Source organism: Lathyrus oleraceus, chromosome 1 (assembly GCF_024323335.1).
Source record: "Lathyrus oleraceus cultivar Zhongwan6 chromosome 1, CAAS_Psat_ZW6_1.0, whole genome shotgun sequence".
Classification (NCBI taxonomy): domain Eukaryota; kingdom Viridiplantae; phylum Streptophyta; class Magnoliopsida; order Fabales; family Fabaceae; genus Lathyrus; species Lathyrus oleraceus.
In genome coordinates this window covers 442375245-442386140 of record NC_066579.1, presented here as the reverse complement: position 1 = coordinate 442386140, position 10896 = coordinate 442375245, and the positions used below count along the sequence as shown (strand labels likewise).

Here is a 10896-nt window from a genome sequence, read left to right as displayed (position 1 = left end):
GATAATCAGCGTCCCTTGAAACATCAGTAGATAACTTCTCTTGAATTCAACTTGCAAGGAATACCTGAAAAATAACAACAATAATGGGATGAGACAATAATCTCAATGAGTTCTTCTATTATATGGGTCCACTCGGCTCTACATGGTTTCTACTCAATTCTAACTCAAGTTTTCACCTTCTGTTACCTGTGCATCATTCGCACCTTGTAACTAGGACTTGAGTATCTAAGGGGTAATCGCAATGCATGGAAAAATGTCACTTGAGTACATCCACTCAACAAATCACTAATCGGATTCACGAAACATCGATCCCCGAACAGACTTACGTCTAAGTCAGGCCCGGTTCACGCATGCTCGTATGATTCGATTTTCACGGTGGACGGGTCCTCTATAAGGCTTAATCCCTAGTTCAAGCGACCGTCACCCGTTTGGGACTCTAACCCACTTAGGGTATCTTTCACGTATGAGACTCTAACCCACTTAGGTGTCCACCTTTCCCCCATGTCCGTCATGGTTGGGGCTCAAACCCAATTAAGGCACGAATCATTGGTGCCACATCCCCGCTTACCGCTTTACCTAAGCCTTTGAAGTGGTATGTGCACCATCATAACTAATTTCGAATACGTGATTAGTTCTCAATAATCAATAGGACTTTCGGAGCAACGCTCCTCGCCAAAACAGGACTTTTGGAACAAAAGTTCCTCACCAAAATATCAAATAAATCTCATGATATCATAACATGATCCATACAAAGCATGTTAGCGTATCGTTCTGTGACTACTTGTTCGTTGTACACACCACAGTACGATTACGTCCAAGTATCACTATCTAAATCATTTCATAACTTAAGTTATCTTTCTAAGTCATTTACCTAATGTTCTCCTAGGTTTACCTCACTCATAAGTTTTAGCCATTTTATTGTGTAACCAATACAATCAACCAATCATAAGCTCTTAATCATTCATACACACACACAAGTACCACAACCAACAACATGTATAGGATACATTAAAGTCCACAAGATGACATAACATGCTACAAGGTCCATAGGCAAGGTTATCACCCAACCCGCCGTAATCTAACTCATTCCACTTCCGAGTTTCAAACAACATTTGCTTGATTATCCTAAGATGGAGGTTTATCATACAAAAAGGGAAAGATTTAGTGGAATAAGTCATATAAACATCTCTCCATATAATAAGCCTCTACGTTAGCTTCCTAACGCATCCATCTATTCGTCAATACGAACTATCAAACCCATTAATCGATCATCCTAACCTAGTTTGAATTCTAGGTTAAAACACACACAAACTCATATAAATCGGCTGGTTAATGTCAATCTAATGCATACACATCATGGTATAAGTCATAATACATCCAAGGTGGTTTAGAAACATGAAATAAGTGGTTTTTGGAAAAATAAGGTTGAACCAATCGATTGCATTTGGAGCCAATCGATTGCATGAAGTTTCTGTAACGTGTTTTTCACAAAATTAACAGGACCAATTGATTTTTCTGCCATGTCAATCGATTGACATCAGTAAAACTCTGTTTTTTCTTCACAGAAACATGAACCAATCGATTGGTTCACAACTTTTCTGCAACCAATCGATTGACACCTGCATAATCTCTAAAAATACCTCTTCTAAACATTCTTCCATCCAAAATTAATCATACCCAACCATTCTAAAACATATATTATCATGAATCATATGGTTAACCTCCATAACTTCTACAACAAAACACATAACATCAAACACTCAAAAACAACAACTTCAACAAAAACAACATGGTACCAACACATAACATCAAAGAGAAGTATGAACACAACAATTGCATTATAGATTCACACAAATCCTAACTCCCAAAACATAGATTATTTTCCCCCCAAAGACTAGTTCCTATCTAGAACTCACCTTGAAGGTGAAGATGATGAAATAGAGATGAAGTTGGTGATGATGATGATGAAGATGAGATGATGGTGGTGATGATGAAGATGACACCAATCTTCTTGCTCCTCCATGAGTTTCTTCTTCTTCTCCCCATTCTTTCTCTTTCTTCCTCTTCTCTCTTCTCTTCCTATTTCCTTTCTTTTATTTCTTTCTAATAACTCTATTTTTTCTTACCAACTCTTTCTACTTCTTCTTATCCTCTTCCTCTTTCTTTCCACACCACACAAATATATAACATAATATCTCAATTGATATTTTATCTTCCAGTATCAATTGACCAATTATTAATGATACCAAACATGTTCTCTCTTGTACTTATTAATATTGGTCTGTCTCTTTTATTAATAATTAATCTCTTCAGAGTTCACTGGTTACTCTATTGGTCCCAACGGATAACATTCAGAGCACATAGGAGCTCTAATTGTTGCAATTGACAAAAGATAGAGTACATAGGGACTCAATTGGTCTCAAATGATAACTAATTGAGCATTTAAGGGAATATGGGATATTACATTAGACATTATGTTTTAGAGTTTATGCATGAATTATTGCGATAAGGCTAAACTAAAACGAATAGAACTAGAGTTTTGTATCTTTGTTGGAGGTGCGATTAAGTGTGTTTGAAAGAGGATTGAAATATCTTTTAGACTGAAGTGTTTCATAATTATATAAATTTTGGTACTATTTTTAAGTGAGACAATTTTAGAGTTAGATCCAGAGCTTTGAGCAATTTTGAGTGTGGTGATATTTCCTTACCTTGATGATGAGTTTAAAAGTTCTATTTTATTTTGTTAGAATTATTATAGAGTTTTCAGAGTTGTTTAGAGTTGGAGATAAGATTATAGGATACATTTGGGTTGAGTTTGGAGCACTGTTGATATTATAAAGTTACCTTTTGAGTAATATTTTTATTTGTTTAAGGTTGTTAAGGAAAAAAAGTTAAAATTGAGTTGTTAAATAATTGATAATAATATTATTGAATTGAGTTGGGATCAGAGTAATTTAAATCTTTAGAATTGTTTCGATAAGGCTAGAGTTCGCTTGAATAGATGTTGTCTTACCTTGTTGGTGGTCTATCATAAGTAATAATATGAATTACTCTGTTGGTGAGTGATAATGTGATAATAGGTTAATATTTTGTACTGTTGATGAGTATTTGTGAATATGATATGTTTATATGATTGAGTTATATTTGTATAACATATTTTCGAGTTGTGTAGTTCAGAGAGAACTACTGTGTTGATCTTACATTGTTAAATTGTGGTTAAGAGAAAACCTTGTCTAGAAAGGACATTTTGTTCAGAGAGGACATTTTTCGAGTACGAGACGTGAATGTTATTTCTTTGATTTTTGAGTTGAATTATTGCTTATGTGTTTTGAGAATTGTTGTTGAGTCCCATGCATTCATGTATATCGAGATATGTAGGACTTTGATCCGACGAGATCCAATGCTCAAAGAGAGCCAGTGACGAGGTCCAATGCTGAGAGAGAGCCAGTGACGAGGTCTAGTGCTCATAGAGAGCTAGTGACAATCTCATCGTTCAGAGAGAACATTTTCCAGAGAGGAATTGGAGACATGGATAATCCCGTAAAATAATTCAGACATCCAAACTTTTGGCACCACAATCATTTTGGGAGGAGAAGTACATTGCATAATACATTTGCATTGTAATTCATTGTTGTCGTTTGCGTATGGCCGTGTTATGTCCTAATTGTTCTATCTTTGTTGTTTTGTGCACCATTAACATATATGAATGTATTTTCACCCCTTTGCTTTATGTTGTCCACATGAACATCTTGCAGATAACCAGGAGTAGAGTTTGGTTGGTGCGAGTGGAAGATAGCTTCTTGGAGCTCATATTCATTTGTTTTGAAAGGGTAGTACTGTAAATTCACCAAGAAGCAGTTTTTACCTTGATTGAATAATTTATCCACAAGGGATTATTTTGTTTGGGTTCGAACCTAAACCATTTTAAAGCTTTGGTTTGAGGATTTAGTTATTAAGTCGTCGTTTCAGTTTGTAAGCTCAGGCTAGTTAAAAGCTTGCTTAGGTTCGAGATCAGTCCAGTATAAAATCTCAACTTGGTTCGTGGTGATCGTGTTCAAAACCCTGATTTAATTTGTAAACTCAATCCGATTAAAAGCTTGCTTAGGTCCGAGAGAAACCCAATATAAAATCTCAGTGGTTCATGGTTAGAGTTCAGTCTGGTTTAAAATTTCACGTTGGTTCGAGATAAGTACGTGTAAAATCTTGGTTTAACTTGGGGACTAACAATTTCAAGTTGCTCTTTGGAAAGAAGACTAACCGCTTCAATCCACTGTTTGGAAGGAAGACTAACCGCTTCACTCCTCTATTATAAATTAAAAAGTTAATATTTTATTGTTTAGTAAAATAATACAACTTTTTTTATTTTTTATTTTTTATTGACTCTTATAGGTGTGTATTATTGTTTGGACGATAATGTCATATGGAATAAAAAATCAATCAAATATAAAAGTTTGTAAATAAAATAGTAAATCAAACTGTAAATAAAGTATTAAATTATTAAAAAAATTGTAAATATAACAGTAAATCAAAATGAAAAAAATAAGAAAAAAGTTTGGCAAACCGATCTGCCAACCCACCAACTCCTTAGTAAACGAGGCATACTTGACTTTTGAATTCGGATGTCTAAGTTGGCCTGCCCCGCTCTGCTCTGTTTTTGGACGAGCTTAAACGGGGCGGGTTGCTGGCTTTGCCACCCTAATTTAAACAATCTAAATCAATTTTACTCCAACAATGATTTCAATAAGCAGTCTATATTTGATTCAATCTATTCATATTTAACCCCATCAATTATCAAGATTAATATTATTTAATGATAAACAAGACACTTTTTTTTTACCTTATTTCATGAAATAAATTACACAAAAGTTTAAGCAATGAGCACTTGTATGCCTAGGTAAAAAAATGTTAAACTTATAAATCTATGCGGATTACATAATCTACTTTAGAGGTTTCTTCCTGTCACCCCGAAGTTTGACCTGACACCTCCAAATATTTTCATAATGGTCAAAATATCCTTGTCAAAATTTAACCAAAAAGAACGAACGAAAAATTAGGTAGTGCAACTCGAAAAATCCGATATGTTTTATAATTTTTTGATTTATCTGGTAGTTCATTTTGATAGACAAAAAATAATTGAAATTAACACTATCAGATTTTTCGAAAAATCTAGTAAAAACTCATATTTTTTAAAAATCTGATAAAAATTCATAATTATTGAAAAATTCGATAGTGTATTTTAAAAAATAAGTTAAAAACTCATTTTTTTCTTAAATTTGATAAAAACTCATATTTGAAAGATCCAATAATATATTTGAAAAATCTGGTAATTTAAATTCAATAAATATTCATAAAATTCTTAAAAAATCCATAAAAACACGTTAGACTCCTAAAAAATTCAATGAAAACTTCAAAAAATTTAAAAATTTAAAAATCCAAAAAATATACTATAGTAAAAAAAAAATTATAGTGAGAATATATAGGGTGGTGTCAAGTAAAAATTGGAAATGGCACGAAGAAACTCTCTACTATGAAGAGGCTCTTAAAAGTTTATAAAAAGAGAAAATAGGGTCCGGTTTGGGTGAGAGAATGACGGCCGCTATAAGTCTATAACCATCTCTGTAAAGAAAAACCTTCCTCACCTATGGTTAGGAACTCTCTCAAAAAACAAGGAGATGCTCGTGTTCATGCTCTGCTTCTCAGGTTAGTTCTTCTTCAACCTTTCTTTATCGTCATTTTCTTCCAAAACACACTATGCTAAACTAAACACACTATGCTAAACTAAACACTATGCTAAACTAAACACACATAACTACTTATCACTCTTCCATTTTGAAATTAATTTTCAAGATTCCTTTAATAGATTCTAATAATAATAATAATAATCAAATAGAAATTAAAAAAAAAAAAAAGTAAATTCCGACCTACCGGATTCGAACCAGTGACCTAAGGATGACAGCATGGTACACCAACTACAGACCTCCGCTCTACCAACTGAGCTAAGGTCGGTTGCTGTTAGAAATTCTGTTTAACATTAAATTAACTAATTGTTCAACTATAGTGTTGGTCAGTGTTTGCAAAACATGCATGCTTTTCTCCAGAAGAGTTCGGAGAATAAGAATGACTTGGAGGCTTATTGAAACACTGCTTTCTTAATTGTTTATTGTATCCTAAGGGTTACAAACTCAACCTGTTGATCTTGTTATTGGAAGACTTTAGAACATAGTCACACTTTTCACTATTTGCTTCAGTACATGATCCGAATTTGGTATGCGCAACTCTCAAATGTACGGTCGGATACTTGTTAAAATTGTAGTGCAAGATTAGTCTAACTGCTCATTTTCTGCTGAAATTGGTTATACATATATTAATGATTTAGCTTCTAGATCATTTTCCCTCTTCATTTGAAACTATGTTTTGTTTAGGGAAATGCTAACAAGTGCTCCATGAGCACTTTTCTTTATTTGGAATTCCTAAAGAGTGCCCCTAAGGCACGGCACGGGTTGGCATGGCCCTTTTGTTTATTGTTCATGGTATCCTAAGGATTATGACATGGATGAAGACGAGTTGATCTTGTTGAGGATGACCGGGAGATATTTGAAGAAGTTGATATTTTGTTGGGCGATCTCATGATGGAAGGTTAACAATTTACTCCCTCAACAACTATATTCATTTTTGTTTTCAATTGGAGTTCTTTTACCAACTTATTGAATCCTCTTTCATTGCTCTGCATTAGCAAAATATTTGATCCTTATCTGTATAGATACTGTAGAAGATGCTTATTTCAACCATGTTGTAATCTTGGTTTCAACGTCAGAAAAAACAATCCTGATTCCGGAGCAGTCACACACAGTTTAAGAATAATTTCTTAGTTCATAGCCCCTATTAGAATTACAATACTGAGACAAACAAGGAACAGAAAATAAGATGGTGATTTCATACAATTTGCAGTCTTCATTGTGATTTTAAGGATAATCTAAACTCCCAAATAGGCACTTTAGTGTTAGTTAGCATTAGGAATCTTTTGTTGTTTCTCTTTTTAAGCAGTATGCATGCGTAATTAGAGCAGATATTTGGATATTAAACATATTTAAATCCGTAAGGAGTACTCATGTAAATGTCACTTGCTTAATTTCATCCATTTTATGCACAAGCGGTTTATTCCACCTTTTGTATCTACTTTATTTTCCTTTAATATTTGTCTATTTTTCATGTTTGCAGTTTCTTGTACAAGATTGTATCGATGCAGAGTTACAACAAATGTCCTTTCTCTTTATATTTTCAGGTAAAGATTATCCAAGCATAGATTTCATTTTCTTTTTGAGAATGTGTGTGGATGGATGACAGTATAATGAAGAAGTTATCTTGTCTTAAAATTTTGTTTTGTTTTGTTTTACACACAATAAAGAAGTTTTTTTTTATTATGATACTATCCAAATGTGTATCATCTTTATATTGGATTTGAATTACTTAGGATTTCTATTTTATACCGCTGCTGGAATATGTGGCTGAGCAGTGATTTTGAAACAAATAAGGGGCTATCTTTTATATGGTAATTTTTCAGTAAATTGAAATGTAATAGTTTGTAGGCCATAATTGTATTTGATGCAACCTCAACCATAATATTAAATTGATTTTGCTGAATTTGGCAGAGTTGTCTTTTGAATGGGAAAAAATAAAGAAGCTTATGGTGAGTTATTGTAATTCTTTTCACTTCGCCTCTCTTTGAAAATAGATAACCATGAAGGAAATGAAGTTCAAAGTTGATAAGATCAGTTGGATTTTTAAATAGTGTAGAAAAAGATTTTATAATATATTTTAAAATCATGTTACAACACAATAATTGTTCAAATAGAGAAAAATTTAGAAGAGGTAACTGGGTTTAATTAATAAGTTCATATAATAGAATGAAACTAATTTAAGATAAAATAAAACTACTATTTAAACTTATCGGTTGGCTACTTTTTTTAACAGACTTGTCTGTTAATACCCAGAAAGAATATAATGTATGGTTATTAACTCACTACTTATTTTTTCTTGAATGAAATGTCAGTAAATTTCAATGTGTTTTGTCTTGTTATGGTGAACTATGTGCAATGTCGATGGTTAATTTGGTGTCGCAAAACAATTCCACAGGATCTTAAAAATGTATCTTCAAATCGTTTAACACTTGTTTCATCCACAATATTTTGATCTTCTGAGCTTTGTTTATAATTAAAGGACACCATTGCTTTTATGAGTCTTCCAAACCATGAATGAGGGACTGTTTTAATTAATTTAACTTAATCAATACACCATGTTGACCCTGAGACCATAGCCATGTATGACTGGTCATACCATAGCTTGATGGAATCTCCATATATGTATCATTAAAGGAGTACATAGGTTGGATAAATCTAGCCAAATCGAACCAAAAAATGAGCTGAGTTGGGTTAAGGAAATTCGAAAATGCCCTTCAAATTTTGGAAGTGCATTTTCAAACCCACCATTTGCACACCAAAACGCATCCTAACTGAGACTTGTTGGAGCATTTTCACGTAGCTGGAATTAGACATAATACATCATCAGAATCAAAACAAGTTTACAAAATAATGATCTAAATGGAATGAAATTTATGATATGCACATTGACATCTTCCTTCTGGTCTTTTTGACATGCTCCTGTTAAGGAAGATGTCAAGCTCCTTGACTTCTCTGCAGGAATGTGCTACCGGTGTAGGACTTTGCCACTGATTAATCTTGAACTGTATTCCCCTCTTGCAGGATTATAAGAGCAATGCATTTTGTTAGAGAAGCAAAACCTGGTCTATAGAGAAGGTAGATATTTTGCAGGAGAGCACAAATAAGCAAATCTAGTTGAGCAAATAAGCAAATTGTTATGCAATTCTTTTATTATACATCAAAATAGGAATTGTTGTGCAAAAAGAAAGGATGTGTACCAATGAAAACAAACAGATTTGATACACTTTTGAAGAAAGAAGGAATGCAGAGAAGAAATAGCATGCATATTATTGAGTAACTTTTGCAAGAGGTGACAAAGTTTCCACTTAATGAAATGGAGGACAGTAAGCTAAAAACTACCTCCTGTGAAAAGCGTTTACAAGTAAATGATGAAATTGATGTATATTATGTTCAGAACATGGATATGATCCCTAGAATAGCATAACTACTATCTATAACCCTCACCTACCTAATTCTATCTAGACCCATAAGGTACCTAATTCTTTTTTTTTTTTGAGTTGCAAACCGTGTACCCAAATTTGGATCATGTACCGAAAGGAATAGTGAACAGTGTGACTATGTTCTAAAATCTTCCAATAACAAGATCAACTGGTTGAGTTTGTAACCCTTAGGATACAATGAACAATTAAGAAAGCAATGTTTGAATAAGCCTCCAAGTGATTGTGCTGCTAAAGGCACTCCATTACATTTCCTAACAAACTATTTCCAATTTTGTTTGGAGATTGTTATTCTCAGTGAACTCTTCTGATGAAAAGCATGCATGTTTTGCAAACACCGACCAAGAAGCCTCATTAGTAAGCACTATAGTTAGAAAATTAGTTAATGCAAATTTCAATCAAATTTATAACAGAAACCGACCTTAGCTCAGTTGGTAGAGCGGAGGACTGTAGTTGGTATACCATGCTGTCATCCTTAGGTCACTGGTTCGAATCCGGTAGGTCGGAATTGATATTTTTTTATTATTTTTTGTTTGTTTTGAATCTATTAAAGAATCTTGAGTGTTAGTTTTAAAGTGGAGGAGTGATAAGTAGTTTTATTGTTTAGTTAAACAGCATGTGTTTTGAAGAAAATGACGAGAAAGAAAGATTGAAGAAGAACTTACCTGAGAAGCAGAGAATGAGCACAGCATCGTAGCTCTTTTTCCGTTCACCCAAACCGGACCCTACTTTCTCTTTTTTATAAGTAAGAGCTTAATGCATATTTGAATTTCTAAAGTTTAGGATATTTAACATTTTTATCATAATTAAGGGTGATATAAATATAAATATAAAAAATGTGTTATTTATTATTAAATAATATTAATTTTGATAATTAGTGAAATTTATTATAAATTAATTGAGTCAAAGATTATTGCTTATTGAAATTATTGAAATATTATTTAAATGCTATATGACAATTGATCCCACATAAAATACTTCAAGCAATCAAAAATCAGCTCTTCCATCGGATATACTCTAACAAACAAAATATATTTAGTAGAATGGAAATTAAATTTTGTTTTGAATATAAAATAATTTATATTTAAATTCATTACTATTAAAATGAGTTGAACAAATTTGATAACGTAAAATTTAAAATTATTTTTGAATTTAAAATTATTTTTGAATGAATAACCAAAGTAATTTTGTATATTTATAGAAGTGGTTTAAATAATATTACGGTGCACGTGTGGTAAGACTTAACAAGATAAAATTAGAAATGAAAATATTATTAAGAGTATCGGGATAATGTCTATAATAGATAATATTGTCGAAAATAGACTCACGTAGTTTGAGTATGTAGAGAGAACACTTATAAATTTTGTAGTAAGAAGAGTAGATCAGATGAAGAGAAAACAAACAATTCGGGGAAGAGGAAGACCCGGAAAGACCATATCCAAAGTTATTAAGAAAGATATAAGATTAATGATTTGAATAGAAGTATGGTTATTGATAAAATATTATGGCGAAATTTGATTCATGTAGTTGATCTCGCCTAATGGGATAAAGCTTAGTCGTTGTTGTAGAAGTGTTATAAATTTTTTAGTGTAAATATTAGAGTTCGTTTGTTTCAAAGTTTAAAATTAATTTTGTATTGTGATAATTTTATTGGTTTAAAATTATATATGTATTGTGATAATTTTATTAGGCCTTATAAATAATTTTTTAAAAGGTAAAAG

At 32.4% G+C, this 10896-nt stretch overlaps 1 long non-coding RNA gene and 2 other non-coding genes across 3 annotated transcripts; 2 read left to right on the top strand and 1 right to left on the bottom strand.

Annotated features, from left to right (window-relative positions):
- Nucleotides 1–5506: 5506 nt before the first annotated feature.
- Nucleotides 5507–9015, top strand: LOC127081613 (uncharacterized). The gene is made up of 5 exons (XR_007788107.1): nucleotides 5507–5700; nucleotides 6423–6636; nucleotides 7219–7549; nucleotides 7650–7687; nucleotides 8760–9015. It is a non-coding gene; the product is annotated as an uncharacterized LOC127081613 (long non-coding RNA).
- On the bottom strand, nucleotides 5916–6006 carry TRNAY-GUA (transfer RNA tyrosine (anticodon GUA)). The gene is given in 2 exon segments: nucleotides 5916–5951; nucleotides 5970–6006. It is a non-coding gene; the product is annotated as a tRNA-Tyr (tRNA).
- A 576-nt stretch (nucleotides 9016–9591) lies between the features above and the next one.
- On the top strand, nucleotides 9592–9682 carry TRNAY-GUA (transfer RNA tyrosine (anticodon GUA)). The gene is given in 2 exon segments: nucleotides 9592–9628; nucleotides 9647–9682. It is a non-coding gene; the product is annotated as a tRNA-Tyr (tRNA).
- Nucleotides 9683–10896: the final 1214 nt, after the last annotated feature.